Raw genomic sequence first — 18,589 nt, 5'->3', positions numbered from 1 at the left:
CGGCTTAGGGCCGCGAGAGAAAAAGAACGGAGGCCGGGCGGGCACCCCCACACTGCCCCGCACACCGGGCACGCTTTAATAAAAAAGAACGGAGCCGCTCGCAAAACCCAGCCCCCGCCGGCAACGGCAACCACGGCAGCCGGGGCAGGCCAGACACCACGGGCCGCCCCGGCACGGTGCCTCGATCGCGCCCGGCCGATACCGAGAAAGGGCGAGGCGCCGCCGCCCCGCCCACGACACACTCTCGGGGGCTCACTCGCTCGCTCGCTCTCTGTTGGGTTGCGGGGTCCGTCCTGGGGGGGGGACACGGCCGGCCACCGCGGCCGACCGCCGCCCCGGAAAAATTCTGCCCGCTACACGCGGGTCCCCGGCTTAGGGCCGAGGAAGGGGGACGACTTCAACAACACACGGCAGGGCCGGACACTCCCGTCACCGAGCCCCCCTTCGCAGGCAAGCAAGCGAAGCCGAGAGGCGAGGCCACACGCCCCACTGCATGTCCCCCGCTGCCCTTTCGATACGGACACAACTCTGGCAACACAGGTCGGGAGCGGGAAACGAGGCGCAGCCAACCTCGGCCAAGCGAGCCACGCCCGGGGGGCTCTCGGGGAGGGGGGCCAGGGAAAGCCCGGGCAGGCTCAACACAACCCCGGGCCGGCCCCACAGAAATCCAGCCCCGGCTGCCGGCCACCAGCGTGCACCGGGACCGACAGCCGAAGAAATGCCGCACCCGGCGAGCGGGCGGGGCCCCGGCTTAAGGCCGGGCAGAAAAGGGGCGAGGCGCCGCCGCCTCGCCCGCCACCATCCCCGGGGGAGCGAGCGGGCGCCCGGCTCCCCGTTGTCACGAAACCAGCAGCAGCCGGGCCGGAGCGGGACACACTCGCGGCTTTCTCGCTCTCTCTCTGGGCCTTTTTCTCGCTTCTCCCCCGCCTGGAACAACGCAGCCTCGCCTGGGCCGGGGGAGCGCGGTGGCTCTCGGATCGCATCGCTCTCTCTGGGGGCTTTCTCGCTTCTCCCCCGGACTGAACACGCAGCCTCGGCCTGGGCCGGGGAGTGGCTCTCTGATCGCATCGGTCTCTCTCTGGGCTAACCTGTCCCAGTTGAACTGGGTAAGACGGGAAGCCGGACGAAGCCACGCAACTCGCCCCGACATCGGCGGTGTTCTTCTGGCCCTGGCGACCGCACGAGCGTCCGCCCTTCTCCGCCTCGGACACAGGCACGGCAACAGCCTGTGGGGATACGGCCCGTCACCTCGTTCCCATCATACGGACAGATGGGCCCGAAGCAGCGGAGGCCGGAAAGAGAACCGATGTACATGACCGAGGGGGCGCAGTGGAGCACGCCGCCTTCTACGATGACATAGCCGGAGGTAGCGAGAAACAGCAACCCCTTGGAGTACTTCCAGGCCGGCGGCGGACACCAGGTCTACCCAGCCATGAAACGGGCAACAGGTCTACCCACTCAATGCTGCGGACAACAGGTCTACCCAGGGCATGCTGCGGACCACAGGTCTACCCACTCAATGATGCGGACAACAGGTCTACCCACTCCAAGCTGCGGACAACAGGTCTACCCACTCAATGATGCGGACAACAGGTCTACCCACGGCATGCTGCAGACAACAGGTCTACCCACGGCTTGCTGCAGACACCAGGTCTACCCACGGCATGCTGCGGACAACAGGTCTACCCACTCAATGCTGTGGACACCAGGTCTACCCACTCAATGCTACGGACACCAGGTCTACCCACTCAATGCTGCGGACAACAGGTCTACCCAGCCATGAAACGGGCAACAGGTCTACCCACTCCAATCTGCGTACACCAGGTCTACCCAGGGCATGCTGCGAACACCAGGTCTACCCACTCAATGCTGCGGACACCAGGTCTACCCACTCAATGCTGCGGACAACAGGTCTACGCAGCCATGAAACGGGCAACACGTCTACCCACTCCATGCTGCGGACACCAGGTCTACCCATGGCATGCTGCGGACAACAGGTCTACCCACTCAATGCTGCGGACAACAGGTCTACCCATGGCTTGCTGCGGACAACAGGTCTACCCAGCCATGAAACGGGCAACAGGTCTACCCACTCCATGCTGCGGACACCAGGTCTACCCACTCCAAGCTGAGGACAACAGATCTACCCACTCAGAGATGCGGACAACAGGTCTACCCACTCAGAGATGCGGACTACAGGTCTACCCCCGCCATGCTGCGGACAACACAGCTTCTGCCCAGCTCTGCCCACCTCCTCTGCCCTCACCCCAGCTCAGCCCAGCCCTGCCCATTCTGGGTGAGCCGCATGGCAGTGCCTGCTCTGGGGTGCTTCAGCACTGGGGGCACTCACCCCACAGCCCTGGCCCCCTTGAAGGGCTCAGCAGCTGCTGAGGGGCAGAGAGAGAGCTCAGTCTCCACAGCAGCCCCAGGGCTGGAGCTCCCCATAGCAGGGGAATTGTGGCTCAGGGACAGTGCAGAACTGCTGGTCCTGGCTCCAGGAGATGCCCAGCACAGACTGCCTCTGCCTGCTCAGTGCCAGCCCCTCTCTCTCCCCATGCCAGCAAGGAGCCCTGGGCAGGGGACCGAGGGGCCTGGCCAGAGCTGGTGCCTGCAGCCGCAGCTTCCTCTGCATTCCTCCCTGCAGGCACAGAAACGTTCCCTTGCTCCTCTCCCTGCACATCCCTTTCCCCAGCTGAGCGTGTCCTGGCTGGCCGGGCTGGCTTGTCCTTCTGGCCCAGCCCCTGCTCCCCACAGGGCCCTGAGCTGGCCCTGCTGCTTGGGACACATCAGGTTCTGCTGCTGTCCATGGCCGCGGCTGCAGGGAAGCAGCAGCTCCAGGGGGAAGGTTGCAGAAAGGCTATGGGCAGGGAGGCTGAAAGGGGCACCCCAGGGTCTGCAAGGTCTCTGTGTGGGAGCTGAGCCTGTGACCCCTTGAGCCCTCCCAAGTGCTGGGGCTGCATCTGCAGCTCCAGAGGAGATGTGACAGATGGGAGCAGAGATAAATGATTCCTGCTGGATTCTTTAGTGTGTTTGCTTCTACAGGTGACCTGGATCCATATGTACAGGAGGGAGGTGTTCTGTGTCAGATAACACAGCTAGAGTAATAAGAATAATAATTTTTAGCTGAAAATAATATTTAATTCATAATACATAATGAGAAGTAAAAGACATATGATCAGAAGAGCATCTGAGTTTTTCAGAGGATGAGAGACTCATTGATGTTCCAGTAGTCAAACCTGTTCAAATACTTTCCTCAGGGCGTTTTGAGATGACAGGTGACCACCAGGAGCCAAACCCTGCCAGAGCTCTCTGTCCTGTCCTGGCAGCCTTTGTCTGGGAAAACCGTTGCGTATAGGGAATTTTTCAGGGGGAGTATGAATTCTGACTGTGGATACCTGGAAAGACAGACAGTTCTTTTCTAGTAGGAGGGAAAGCACAGGGCCCCCGTGCTCCAGGGGATGATGAGAGGCAGCCCTATGACATTCCAAGATTAGCCAGATGGGTGAGGTGGCCCCCAGGAAGTGAAGGCAGCCAGACCTGTTCCATCTCCCCTTGGTTCCACAAGGCCCCAGAGTTTCACAATGTTCTCCTTGCTTCTGCAGTGTCACACTGGTCCCTTGCTGCCATGAGGCCCTGCAGGGTCACAATGGCCCTTTGGTTCCCCACAGTGTCACAATGGTCTCCATGATTCCATGGGGCCTTGCAATGCCACAATGATCTCCATGGATCCACGGTGCCTTGCAGGATCACAAGGGCCCTTGGGCTGCACCAGGCCCTGTAATGCAACAATGGCCTCTTGGTTCCACAAAGCCCTGCTGCTTCACACCGGCCCCTTGGCACCCTGCAGCCCAGCAGTGCCACAATGGTGTCCTTGGTTCCACAGGGTCCACACAATTTCACAATGACCCCTTAATTTCAGAAGGCCCCACAGTCTCACCATGGTCTCCACAGGAAGGAAATCACAGAGCCCAGTGTTTCAGGGGCTGATGGACTGCAGCCACCAGAGGCCAAGGTCAGACAAACGTCTCTGTCCTGGAAGGTTTATCTGGGAGCAACTCTTGGATAGTCGAAATTTTGAATGTTGAATCCCAGTTTCCGCCATTTTTCCCTGGAAGAGAAGGCAAGTTCTTTTCCATAGTTAGGAAAGCATACAGCCCCAGTGTTTGGAAGGCAGGTGAGAGCCGGCCCTCAAAAGGCCAAGGCCAGCCAGACCTGTCTGTAATGGCAGCTTTTGTGTAGGAGTAATCCTTGGATCTAGGACTTTTGGAGGTGGAATCCCAATTTCGGCCATGGGCACCTGGGATGAAGGATGGTTCTTTTCCATACAAAGGAAGACACAGAGCCCCAGTGTTTCAGGGCAGAATAGAGGTGACCAGCAGAGGCCAAGGCCAGCCAGAGCTGTCTGTCCTGACAGCTTTTGTCGGGGAGAAAACCTTACGGATAGGAATTTTGGAGGAAAAGTACCAATTTTTTGTCCATGGGTGCCTCTGGAGGAGGGATGATTCTGTTCCATATGAAGGAATGCACTGAGACCCAAGGTTTGAAGGCAGATGATAGCCAGCTCTCAGGAATACAGGTGCAGCAAAACTTGTTGGAAATGGCAGCTTTTTTCCAGTAGCAGTCCCTGGATAATGGAAATTTTGGAGGAAGAATCCCATTTTGGCCATGGATGCTTGAATGAGAAGGACACTTCTTTTCCATTTGAAGGAAAGCCCAGAGCCTCAGTGTTTCAAGGACACACTAGAAGAGACTCTTGAAAGGCCAAAGGCAGTTGGACCAGTCAGGCCAAGCCAACCAGACCTGTTACCTGTTCCCTTGGATCCATGGGGCCCCGCAGTGTCACAGTGGTTGTGTCATATTGGATCCTTGGTGCCATGAGGCCCAGATGTGTCACATTGGCCTCTTGTTTCCAAGGGGTTCCACAGTGTCACAATGGTCTCTTGTTTCCATGAGGCCTTGCAATGTCACAGGGATCTCCTTGGTGCTGCAGTATTCCAAAGATCCCTTGGTTCCATGGAGACTCACAATGGCAGAAGGGTCTCCTTGGTTCCACAAGGTCCTGCAGAGCCCCTTGATTCAACGAGGCCTCAAAGTGTCACAAGGATTCCATGAGGCCCTGCAATGTCACATTTAACCTTTGTTTCTATGGGATGCTGCATTATTCCATGAATCCTTAGTTCCAAGGGGCCCCGTAGTGTCACAATGGCCTCCTTGGTTCCATGATGCCTGGTACTGTAACAAAGGTCGCCTTGATTCCATGGTGTCAGAATGGCCCCTTTGCCCCATGGAGCCCCACACTGTCACTGTGGTCCCCTTGATTCCATGAGGCCCTGCCGTGCTACAATGGCCCCAATGGCTACAATGGTCTCCAGTGAGATTCTCTACAACCACCTGAACAGAGGCTGTAGTCAGGTGGGGGTCAGTCTCTTCTCCCAGGCAGCCACTGACAGAACAAGAGGACACAGTCTGAAGATGAGCCAGGGGTAGGATATGTTTGACATCAGGAAAAAATTCTTTACTGAAAGAGTGATTGGACACTGAAATCTTCTGCCAAGGGAGGTGGTGGAGTCACCATCCCTGGAGGCATTTAAAAAAAGACTGGATGTGGCACTCAGAGTCATGGTTTAGTTGATGAGGTGATGTTAAGTCATAGGTTGGACTTGATGATTTCAAAGATCTTTTCCTACCTCATTCAATCTGTGATTCTGTTTCATAATAGTCTCCATTGTTCCATGAGGCCCTGCAGTATCACAAGGGATCTTTGGTTTCATGAGACCCACAGTGTAAACAATGGCCCCGTGGTTCCATGTGGCCCCTCTGCCGCAATGGATTTTAGTTCCATGAGTTCCCACAGTACCAAAAATCCCCTTTGTACCTTCAGATTCCGTAGTGTCACAGTTGACACTTTGGTACTGTGAGGTCCTGCTGTCACCAAATCTCCAAAACATCAAAATAAGACTCCTTAACACTAATTTGGTGCAGGGCATGGACACCGTAGGACAGCCTGGGCTGCAGAGGCCACAGGGATGGGCAGCAGCTGAAAGGCCCTGACAGGGCCAACTCCTGCAGCACTTGGGCCATGCAGGCTGGCCCTGGGCCTGAGGCCAGCAGGGGACAAGTGAGCCTTGCTGTGCTGGGGCCTCATTGCCTCCTTGTCCCTGCTCAGCAGCCTGGCAGGGGCCGCCCCATGGTGCTGCCCTTGGCATTGCACATGCCCAGAGCCCAGTGGCCCGGGAAGAGCCCTGAGCAATGAGGGAGGGACACGATCTGCCTTGCCATGGGCTGGGGCTCAGCCCTTGGCCCTTGGCATTCCTGATACACATCCAGGTGTCCTCGGCATCAGAGACACCTTTCCCTTGTTTGTCCCCACCTGTCATCACTGCTACCAGTGTTCTGCCCTAACTGGAACCTGGGTGTTGAAATTCAAAATGTAAGGAATTCTCAGAACCATGGGCCTGTAAGCCAAAGCTTACAATTATACACAGTTAAGTAGAGATAATTTTCATTTTAGAATTTAAAATATAGAAAAAATAAAGGTAGTTACAAACGTAACAAGAAGTTTTAGAGTGCAGCAATGGAAGTTTGTGTGTTTTGATATAATTGGCTAAGAAAGTTCATACTGTAGTATGAGTCAGTAAGGCAAAAATAACTTAGTATTGAATTTGAAATGCAAGTATCTCTCTTGACAGTGTTTTATTGGTTAATAAATCCTTTACAGACCTTGCAACCATCAATCTTTTGACTTCTAAGTCATGCTGTGAAGATCCGGTCGACAAAGTTATTCTTTCTGCCTGGATAGAAAATAAAAAAAATAAACCACACTTTCTAAAGCAACTCAGAAGTTCTGTCTCTCTGCTTCATTCAGAAAATGAAAAAAAATCCCCACAAAAAATAACATAAAAACTATAAGCCCACACTTTAAAAATATATCATAAAAACAATAAAGCTGGGGATCAATTCACCTGGAGACACTTTGTGAGGCATGTCCTTCAGTGAGACCCATTAGAACTGAAGGAAACTTTGGAATTCAAATCTGACTTTGAATTCTTGAGCGGTTTCTTTTCCTCCTTTACCCTATTTTTGCCTACCTGACATCACTGTCATAAATTTTCTGCTCTAATTCAACCCTTGGGAAACTTTCTCCTTCATGTTTATCAGTGGGACTCACTAAAAGTAAGAGAAACCTTGGAGTTTGAATCTGACTTTGAATTCTTCGGAGGCTTCTTCAACTCCCTCTCAGGGACTGATGTTCAGGGACTCAGCCCCAACCCCGAGAGGGTCATTAAAGTCCTTGTGCTGTGTCTGTGCTGCTGAGCTGGGCCGGGCTCCTGGCAAAGGCAGCGTTGCAGAGAAAGAGCCAATATTTCCAAAATATTATTTGGAGCTCCTTGGAAGCACCAAATGCACCACGGGGCTCGTTGGAATCAAGCAAGTCCTGAAAAAACAAGGCTCTGCCTTGATTTCTATCTGGTCTGGTGCAGTTCATTGGGAAGGTTTTCAACTCCAGATATGGAGAATAATTCAAAGAGCTTCTTAAAAATATCCATTCCTATTTTCAAGGGTGTTTTTTATTACTGTTCTCTTTAGAGCAGAGGTGATTGCAGCATTCTGTGATTGATATTGATCCAGGGTCTCTCCTTAGGAGGTCTGGCAATTTTGGTTTTGAAGCAATCTAAAACTCCTAATGTTCCCCACTGCAAACAGACACACTCCTCAGGTGTGTGCCAGCCCAAGGTAACACCAAAACCACTGCAGAGCTGCCCTGGGCCAGCTGTGAGGGTGGATCATCATCCCAACCTGCCCTGGGCTACTGCCAGGGGCTGTGGCCACGGACACTGCACTGACCCCCACTGCTGGGTTTGGGTGCCACGGGAACCGGGAGAAGTTCAAGTTTCCTTGGAAACACTGTGCAGGACTAGGACATACTGGGAAGATGGGAAGTGCTGAGGGGGAATCTGGGTGGACTGGGATGGACTGTGGGCTGCACTTAAAAATACAGGGACATCCTGGGACATCCTGGGATTGACAGAGCCCAACTGGAGCCAGGACTACAACGCCTCTCATGACCCATGTCCCACAGAACCCCGGTATCCATCCCCCACATGTCCCTTAAGTGTCCCCCAGATCCTCCAGGATTCTGAAGTGCCTCCTCAGTACTCGAGCACACTCCTCAGCACACTTGAGACCGCCTAAAACTATCCCCAGTTCCCCTGAATGCTCCCAACCCCACAGATTCCCGTTACAGTCACTTCTGGGAATTAATCTCCTGTCATCCCCCACGGCCTCAGAGTCCCTCATAACACAGTTCCGTCTTAAAACTCCTGCTTGTCCCTGTGCCCTAAAGAGCCCGGTTAGAGCTCCCCAAGCTCCCCCCAAGTGCTCCCAAACCATTCATGTTCCCTCCTGAGGATGTCAAGTCGCTGCTCGGACACAAAAGTGTCCCCCAGGTGCCCTCCCGGACCCCCAAACGCCTCAGCTGAGCCACTTCCGGGACTACAGCTCCCATCATGCTCCGTGGTTCCCATAGAGTGCTATTGCAGCCATGACTTCACCTCCCATCATGCACCGCGCCCCACTGAGAGACATTGTAGCTGCACCTACAACTCCCATGATGCTCTGCGGCCCCATTGAACCACATTATACCTGTGCCTACAACTCCCATCACACCCCGCGCCCTGGAGAGCCCCGTTAGAGCCGCCCAATTGCCCGCCCGGACCCCAAATGGCCCCAGATTCTCCTCCTTGACCCTCAAGTGCCCCCCTGGACTCCCAAGAGCTCCCCCGGACTCCGAAGTTTCTGTCAGAATCCTTAAATGACCACCCGGCTCCCTGAAGTGTCCTCCAGACCCTTAAGTCCTCTCTAAATTCCCTCCCCAGACTCAAAACTTCCTGAAATGTACCCCAGAAATGTCTTCATGGATCCCAAAGAGGCCCCGTTTTATTCTGTCTGTGAAAATGATTAAAAAGATGAGAAAGAGATTAAAATAGGAATAATTATCATAAACAGGGAGAAATCAATGGCCAATAGTGGTCAATTAATTAATGATATGAATTGTGTTACTTAGAACCAATGACCATTAATTTTTCTGCTTGCTTGCTAAAAATGTATCGATCTTTTCATATAAATAAAAAAATCAGGTATAAAAAAGAATAATAGTATTATTAAAATAAAAGCATAATTATATTTTTATTACTTAAGTAAATCACAATATTAATAATAAATTTATAGGGGGTTTTAATGTTTTAGGATGTCAGCCCCAGATAGGCAATGTCAGACATGGTGAGACTGGGTGTGAGGAACAGGTTGTCCAAATAGCATTGGCCTGCAAGGGGCTCATTCTTCTGCATGGCCAGACCTCCTAAGGAGACATTCATCATCAAGATCACTTAAGGAATGCTCCAGTCGACCGTTCTCTCAAGTGAAAAATAAAAATAATATGCCCTTGATTAAAACCTAAATTCCTTCTCTTCTCACTTGCAAGGAAAGCTCTGTCTCCTGCTGTTCACAAACAGAGAAGGGCTGGAGGGAGATGTGATGCTCAGAGGCTGTTTGGGGTACAGTGACCATGAAATAAAGCAGTTTTTTAATATTCTGTGAAAGAAGGTGGAGAATCAACAAAACTTCTACACTGGACCTACTGAGAGCAGATTTTGGCCTATTCAGAATGCAGATTTGGGGATAATTGAAGTGATTTTTTTACAGGAAACATCTCCTAAAGGATTCCAGGAAGAATGGAGGCACTTCAAGAAAAGAATCTTGAAGGAGCCGAGGCAGCCTGTCTCTTACGTTACTCACAGAGGAAAGTGAGCTAGCGAGGAAAATAACTGGCCTGGCTAGGCAGGGAGCTTTTACCAGGAACTCAGGGAGAAAATAAGGTGCGTTACCTTTGGACAGAGGGGCAGGCAACTCAGGAAACGTTTAAAGAAATTGTTAGGTCATGCAGAAAGAAAATCAGACATGAAAGCTCAAATTAGGAGTTAACTTGGCTGCTTCTGTGAAGGATAACAAAAATGGTTTTATAAACTCATTAATGGCAAAAGGAGGGACAAGGAAAATCTTCATTCCTGATGGGGGGGGATATGGCTACCAAAGATGAGGAAAAGGCTGAAGTATTCAACCTCTTTGTTGCCTCAGATTTCAACAATAAGACAGGTTGCCCTCAGGACAAGTGTTCTGAACTGGTAGATGCGGACAGGGAGCAGAACAGACACCTGTAATCCAGGAGGAAGCAGCTGGGGACCTGCTGAGCCACTCAGATGCTCACAGGTCCATCCTAGGGGGATGAGGGAGCTGCTGGATGAGCTCCCCAAGCTGCTCTCCATCATTTCTCATCAGTGCTGGCTCAGCAGGGAGGTGCCAGAGGACTGGAGGTGCCAATGTGAGCCCATCCCCAAGAAGGGCTGGAAGGAGGATGTGGGGAACTGCAGGCCTGTCAGCCTGACCTGGGTGCCTGGTGAGGTGATGGAACAGATCACCTTGAGTGCCATCACAGGGCACCTACAGGATGGCTGAGGGATCAGAGCCAGCCAGCGTGGATTTCAATATCTGCACTGATGATCTGGATGAGGGCATTGAGTGCAGCATCAGCAAATGTGCAGATGGCACCAAGCTGGGTGTGAGTGTGGATGTGCTGGAGGGTAGGAGGGCTCTGCAGAGGGACTCAGACACCCCTGTGACACTGACACTGCAGGGTGTCATGGCACCAAGAATCCATTGTGACACTGCAGGATCTTGTGTCACCAGTGGTCCATTTTGACACCGTGCAAACGAGGAGTCCATTGTGTCACTGTGGAGCTTTATGGAATTCGGGGGCCCCTGTGACTCCATCGGGCCTCATGAAATCAAGAAGACAGTTGTGACAATTTTTTCCTTGTGGAAACAAGGAGACCACTGTGACACTGCTGGACCTCATAAAACCAAGAGGCCATTGTGAGAATACAGGGCCTTGGGGTGACCAAGGCGCCATTGTGACACTGTGGGGCACAAGGATCTAAGAGACTTGATGACATCCAGGGGCTCCATGGAACCAAAAGTAAATTGTGACACTGGGAGGCCTCATGAAATTGTGACACCCTAGGGCCATATGGAACCGTGTTGACATTAAGCTGGGTGTGAGTATGGATCTGCAGGAGGGTAGGAGGGCTCTGTACACAGGCCTGGACAGGCTGGATCCAGGGCCCATATCCAAGAAGGAGAGGTTTAACAAGACCAAATGCTGGGTCCTGAACTTTGGCCACAACCACCCCTGCAGTGCTACAGGCTGGGGACAGAGTGGCTGGACAGCAGCCAGGCAGAAAGGGACCTGGGGGCACTGATGGACAGCAGGCTGGACATTAGCCAGCAGTGTGCCCAGGTGGCCAAGAAGACCAATGGCTCCTGGCCTGGATCAGGAATGGTGTGGCCAGCAGGAGCAGGGCAGTGATTCTTCCCCTGTGCTCAGCACTGGTTGGGCAGCACCTCAAGTGCTGTGCCCAGTTCTGGGCCCCCCAGTTTAGGAAGGACATGGAGGGGCTGGAGCGTGTCCAGAGAAGGGCAACAAGGCTGGTGAGGGGTCTGGAACACAAGTCCTGTGAAGAGTGGCTGGGGGAGCTGGGGTTGTTTATCCTGGAGAAGAAGAGGCTCAGGGAATCATGGTAGTGTCAGGGCACAGGTGTGACATGATGATCTCCAAGGACTTTTCCAGGTTTTCTGATTGTGTGATTCTCTGAAACTACCCCTGGAGCAGTTGCAGGATGAGCCCGGGGCCTCCTCTTCACAAGGTCCAGCAGCCCAGGTCCCTCAGCTTCTCCACACAGCCCCAAAGCCCATCCTGTCAGTCCTGCAGAGCCTCTCCAGCCCCTCCTCATTCCCCAGAACAGGGAGCCCCACACCCAGACACAGCAGCCCAGATGTGCCCCCCTGGCCTGTGGTGCCTCTGGCAAGGGAGCAGCACGAGGCAGTGCAGGACTCTGCAGACAATTCCTGAAGCACTTGGAGGATGATCCTGCTCCCCAAGGGATGTTCCCATGGTGCCAACTCAGGAACTGAAATGGGGAGTGGATTCAGAGAGGAAAGGTCAAACAGGGATGGGCTTGTTTGCAGGGGAGAGGACAGGGATGGGCAAGAGGGAGAAATCTGGTGAAGGAAAGAGTAAAGGAAACAAAGATGAAGCCAAGAAAATGCTCAGGGTAATTTGGGGGTGGCTGCCAGGCAGCCCTGGCTCTGAGCAACAACATTTGCAGTGGAACAGGAAACTTACAGCTCATGGGAACAAACTTTCTGGCTGACTTCAGAGGCCACAACAAATCTGAGTGGTTTCCCTGCCATCCTCCAGCCCATGCTGTCCCCAGGGGCTGATGGCATTTGTGCTCACTCAGCTCCATGTCCCCACAGCAGCACCATGGGGATGCTGACCCTGCTGTGTGCAATGCAAACAGGGGCTCCTGAGCCAGTGCTGCCGTGTGTGTGCCTGCAAGGATGCGGCTCCTGTGTGAGCTGGGGGAGAGGCCAGGGCTGCAGAGGGGGGATGTTGTTGGCAGGTGCATGAGGACGCTCTGGGACGCTGCCCTGGGGTGTCCAGTGCAGTGGGGATGGATCAGCCCCTGCTCTGCTGTTCCTTGCCAGGGTGTCTCCCTTGCAGGGACCTTGCAGAGCACCAGCCATGCTATTTGTCCCCAGCCTGCCCACGGCCAGCCTGGGGCTGCTCCCGGGGCTTTTCTGTGCTCAGCATTGTCCTGGCCAAGTGTTGTGGAGAGAGCCTGGCCAAGGAGCCTGGAGCTCCCAGGCCGTGGCCTGAGGCATCAGCGCTGCCCCAGCAGTGCCCATGGCCTGTCCCTGCTGCAGCCCCGGCACTGCCACCCCCAGGGCTGTGCCCGGCCCCGAGAGCACTCAGGCCCTGCAGCAACACGAGGGCCAGGAGGGCAGCGGGGCAGTGGCACGGGAGCAGCACTGGCAACACCAAGTGCTGCTGCTGCTGCTGGGCACAGCTGCTGTGCCAGCAATGATCTTCCCCAGCACTGCACACAGACAATGCGGCTGCAGATCCAGAGAAGGGAACAAAAGGGGAATCTCAGCAGAAATTTTTGCTGGGACATCCTTTATTTTGTTTAAAGCCACAGAGAGTATAGCTCCTCATTGAAACACTCTACAGGTCACAGTAAAGTTGGAGAGAAACCAAAGGAGGAAGGGGAGAATGAATGGCTCATCTTTGTGGAGAGTATGAAGAAATTAAAACAAAAAAAAACCGCCCCACAACTAAACCAACAAGAAGAATCAAGGATTTATTTTGTTAGTAGTGATTTCCAGAAATTGACAAGCTTTCTAATGTCCCTGAAAACATCTAGTCATCAATCTCCACACTGCAGCCTTGAGCTCCTGATTCCTCATGCTGTAGATGAGGGGGTTCAGGGTTGGAGTCACCACTGAGTAGACAACTGCCAGTGCCAGATCCAGGGATAGAGAGGAGATGGAAAGGGGCTTCATGTGAGCAAATGTCCCAGTACTGATAAACAAGGAGACCACAACCAGGTGAGGGAGGCAGGTGGAAAAGGCTTTGTGCTGTCCCTGCTCAGAGGGGATCCTCAGCACAGCCCTGAAGATCTGCACATAGGAGAAAACAATGAACACAAAACATCCAGAAGCTAAACAGGCACTGACAGCAAGAAGCCCAAGTTCCCTGAGATAGGATTTGGAGCAGGAGAGTTTGAGGATCTGGGGGATTTCACAGAAGAACTGGCCCAGGGCATTGCCATGGCACAGGGGCAGGGAAAATGTATTGGCCGTGTGCAGCAGAGCAGTGAGAAAGGCACTGGCCCAGGCAGCTGCTGCCATGTGGGCACAAGCTCTGCTGCCCAGGAGGGTCCCGTAGTGCAGGGGTTTGCAGATGGACACGTAGCGGTCGTAGCACATGATGGTCAGGAGGGCAAGCTCTGCTGAGATGAAGAACACAAAGAAAAAGAGCTGTGCAGCACATCCTGCATAGGAGATGTTCCTGGTGTCCCAGAGGGAATTGTGCATGGCTTTGGGGACAGTGGTGCAGATGGAGCCCAGGTCCGTGAGGGCCAGGTTGAGCAGGAAGAAGAACATGGGGGTGTGCAGGTGGTGGCCGCAGGCTACGGCGCTGATGATGAGGCCGTTGGCCAGGAGGGCAGCCAGGGAGATGGCCAGGAAGAGGCAGAAGTGCAGGAGCTGCAGCTGCCGCGTGTCTGCCAATGGCAGCAGGAGGAAGTGGCTGATGGAGCTGCTGTTGGACATTTGCTGTGTCTTGGCGTGGGGATCTGTAAGAAAAGTAATCATGGAATAGTTCAGTTTGGAGAGGATTTAAAAGATCCCAGCCCAGCTTGGTGGCACTTTCCCCCCACTGCCTGCCCAGGGCTCTGCTGCCTGGAGCTGTCCCTGCCAGCAGCTGCTACCCCTGTGCCCAGGGCTGGGCCCTGCCAGTGCTGCCAGAGCCCAGCCCAGCCCTGGGGGCTCAGCTCTGCCCTGCAGACCCCTCCCAGCACAGGGCACTGCCCAGGACCAGCTCTTCTTCTGCAGGCTCTGATGACAACATCACAGCAAGCCTGAGGAGGATGGAAAAGTGACACTGATGCTGCCTGTGAGGGACCCTGTGCTGATTTCTGTCAATGACCACTTTATTAAGGTCTGAGAAATCAATTCCTTATTTCTATGTATGTGAACTGAGAGATGAATATCTATATGCAATTTCCCATCTAGGCAACCCAGACCAATACATTAAAAAAGCAGAATTTTCCCTTTTCTGTATTCCCTGATTTGCTGTGATCCCTCTATAAACTGTTTGGAAATGTTCTAGATTTAAATGTCATGCTGGGAGCAGTAGTCCTGAACAATGCAGCATACTCACCACACAAGGAGAACACTTCCAAGCCTTACCAGCTGTATCCTTCCACCCAGACCTTGTCCCCCAGTGCTGGGAGCAGCTCCCAGGGCTGGCTGAGAGCTGTCCCTGGCAGGCAGCAGAGTCCCTGCCCCAGCACAGCGCCCTGGGCTGCAGGACCCTGCTCTGCACCACAGCCCTGGGCACCCCTGGCTGCTCTACACAAGAGATCATCAGAGAATGTACTCACACAGTCTGCAGGCATTGCGATGTTCCAGCTTTAGGAGATGGCTCCAGGAGCTGCAGCTGCATTGTCCTGCAGCCAGAGGCTTCCTGTGTCAAGGGCTGGGAGTGATTCTGCTCCAGTCACTTCTGAGCATCTTCCCAGCCCTGACTGATTGGAGCTCTCTGTGCCTCTGTGCTGTGCCCTGGGGTGGCTGCAGGCAGTGCCCCAGCCCTGCTGAGCTGTGCACAGGAGTTGCTCATCAAGAGAAATGTGTTTTTGAAGCTCTTCTTCGTTGCCAGGATCGCCTTCTGTGCAGGGAGCCCAGCCCAGCTCATCAGCACAGACACAGCACAAGGACTTTAATGACCCTCTTGGGGTTTGTGCTGAGGCCCTAAACATCCGTCCCTGAGTGGGAGATGAAGAAACCTCTCAAGAACTCCAAGTCACAATCAAACTCCAAAGTTTCCTGAAGTTTTAATGGTTCCCTCTGAGGGACACAACTGAGAAAGTGTCCCCAGGTTCCAGTTAGAGCAGGAATTTGGAGGCAGAGATGACAGGTGGGGACAAAGTGAAGTCAAGTCTTGGTGCCCTGGGGCACAGCAGGGTCTGTGCCACCAAGGGCTGGGAGGAGACACCTTGTCCTGAGTCACTGGGGCCTCCTGGCACAGCCCCAGCAAGGCTGGCCACTGTCACCCCTTGTCCTGCCCTCAGCATCCCCCCACATCCCAGTGGCCTCAGGGATCTGCTGGGATGAGTCCCTGGGGAGCCTTGGTCAGGAATGGCCCTGGGGGGCTCCTTCATGCTCCCAGGGACTGCAGGTTTTTCAGAGGACTTTGGATTTTGCTTTTTCCTTGGAGTCTCTGAGAGCTTTGTGCAATCATGGCCTCCAATTATCTGCTTTAATTAGTCTCTTGAGAGCCTTTGTCAGTAACAACACTCATCGGGGCTGATTAATGCTTCAAGGTACTTCAGTTTTTTTATGGTACTTGGAGATTCCTTTTAGACACCAACTCTTCTAGTAGTTTATGCAATCATGGCCCCAATTATCTACTTTAATTAGTCCCTTGAGAGCTTTATATTGACACTCAGTAGGTCTCATTAATACTTTGACATACTCAAGGTTTTAAAGGTAGTTTGGATTTTCCTTTCCTCTCTGACTCTCTGAGAGGGTTTTGGGAGATCCTGGCATCCAGTTTATTCCTCCAAGGAGTCCATGAGGAGCCTGTGTTGGGGATGGACTTCAGTGAGACCCATTAATGCTTTGAGACACTTTGGGTTTTTCTTCTGTCTTGGACTCCTGGAAAGGTTTGTGCAATCTCTTCTCAGGCCCTGAGGTTCAAGGGCTCAGCACCAAATGCTCCACGGGGCTCACTGGGATCAAGCAAGTCCTGACAAACCATGGCTCTGCCTTGATTTCCCTCTGGTGAAGTTCATTCATTAGGAAGATTTTCAAATCCAGTTATGGAGAAATATTTCCAAGGGATTCTAAGAAATACACATTCCTATTTTGAAGAGTGTATTTCATTGTTATTCTCTTTAGAGCAGAGGTGATTCCAGCATTCTGTGATTGATATTGATGCAGGGTCTCTCCTCAGGTCTGGCCTGCTCACAGAAGCTGTGCCTTGAGGTCTGACCCAGTGTGGACAACCTTGCTGCACATTCCGCAACTCCATCCTGTCTGTCCTCACTCACCTGGGACCTGCTTTACTTGGAGAACTGGCTGCACACAGGCCAAAAGGAGTGTTCCCCGCCCCCCCTTTTTTTTTTTCTGTTTTGAAGCAATCTACAACTCCATAATGTCCCCATTGAAAACAGACACCTTCTATTAGTGTGTGCTAAAGCCAAGGTGCCACCAAGCAGCTTTCCCCTCCCCAAGGCAGAACCCTGCAAGAAATGCTTGAGTCCTTTGGACTCCTTGGTTCCCTGAGGCCTTGCAGTGTCACCAAGGCCCCTTGGTTCCATGAGGTTCTGCACTGTCACAATGGAGATTTGGGTCCATGGTGTCCCACAGTGTCACAATGCTCTTTTGGGTTCCATGGGCCTTGATCTGTCACAGTGGACTTTTGGCTCCTCGAGGTTCCATACTCTCAACAATGGTCTCTGTAGTTCCAGAGTGTCACAATGGACTCTTGGTTCCAGGTGGCCCCACAGTGTCACCGTGGTCTCCTTGGTTCCACAAGGCCGTGCAGTGTCACAATGGCTCACAGGTTCCATGAGGCCCCACAATGTCACAGTGGCCCCTTGGTCCCATGAGTTTCCCCAGTGTCACAATGGTTCCTTGGCTCCACGTGGCCCAGGTGTCTCACAACGGACTCTTGGTTCCGTGGGGCCCCGCAGTGTCACAGGGGTTTCCTTGGTTCTGTAGGGTCACAATGGACACTGCAGCGCCCCCTGCTGGCCGGGAGGACCTGGCACTGTGCGAGCACCTCCTGGTGGCCGACCCCTGCAACTGTGAGTGGCTCGTACTGGTTTGTACTGGTTTGTGCTGGGATGGGGTGCTGGGGTGTTACTGGTTTGTACTGGGTTCCACTGGGAAAGGGAGCAAGGGTGTATGAGTGCCCCCTGCTGGCTGGGAGGACCTAGTGGCCGACTGTGTATTATAGTGGGTTATACTGGTTTGTACTGGGATGGGGTGCTGGGGGTGACAGGATTGTAGTGGTTTGTACCGGGTTATACAGAGATCTTCTGGATTTTACTGGGTTAAACTGGGGTGTACTGGATTATACTGGGAAGGGTCTTGGGGATGCTTGGCACTCCACTGGGAGCAACTTCCGGGGATGCTGGCCTTACTGGTTTATAGTGGGATGGAACTTGGGACCTACTGGGAGTGACTTCAGGTTGTGCTTACTGGTTTATACTGGGAGCTGTCACCAAGGGCTCAGGGGCTCAGGGGTGGCTCCCAGTGCTTACTGGTTTATACTGGTGCCCTCCCAGTATAAACTTGGGAGCCACAGGACCACACTGACAATGGGCTTGGGTGTATGAGGCCTTACTGGTTTATGCTGGGAGCTGCTGCCACAGGCCTCAGGAGCTCAGGAGTGGCTTTAAGTGCTTACTGGTTTATACTGGTGCCTTCCCAGTCCACACCTGGGGACACTGCTGGGCACTTGCAGTCAGGCAGGACCTCAAGGCCGAGCTGGCCTTCACCAGGGCCTTGCTGAGCCGCAGCTTCTCCAACTTCTCAGCCTGGCAACACTGCCTGGGGCTGCTGATGCCCACCAGGAACTACGGCAAGGGCACTGGCCCCTGGAAGGCTGAAGGAAGGTGAGGGACTCCCCAAAACAACTCCCACAATTTTGCAAGATCCCCAGAATTTTCCAGCCCTTCCCTCACCTAAAGTGGGAGCTGGTGGGTTCTGTTGCATTGAATGGGTAGACCTGCTGTTCCTAAATCCCTATTGACTTCAATGGTAGATCTGGTTTCCCTAAATCCCCACTGAATTTAATGGGTAGACCTCAACTCCTGGATACCTGGGTGCCCCCACTGAGATATTGGGATTTCCCCCGGTGTCCCTCTGAGATTTTGGGGTGTCTCCTTTGCCCACCCCA

The sequence above is a fragment of the Sturnus vulgaris genome, unplaced genomic scaffold, assembly GCF_052056855.1.
Source record: "Sturnus vulgaris isolate bStuVul1 unplaced genomic scaffold, bStuVul1.hap1 Scaffold_157, whole genome shotgun sequence".
In the NCBI taxonomy this organism is placed as follows: Eukaryota; Metazoa; Chordata; class Aves; order Passeriformes; family Sturnidae; genus Sturnus; species Sturnus vulgaris.
This window is presented reverse-complemented; position numbering follows the sequence as displayed.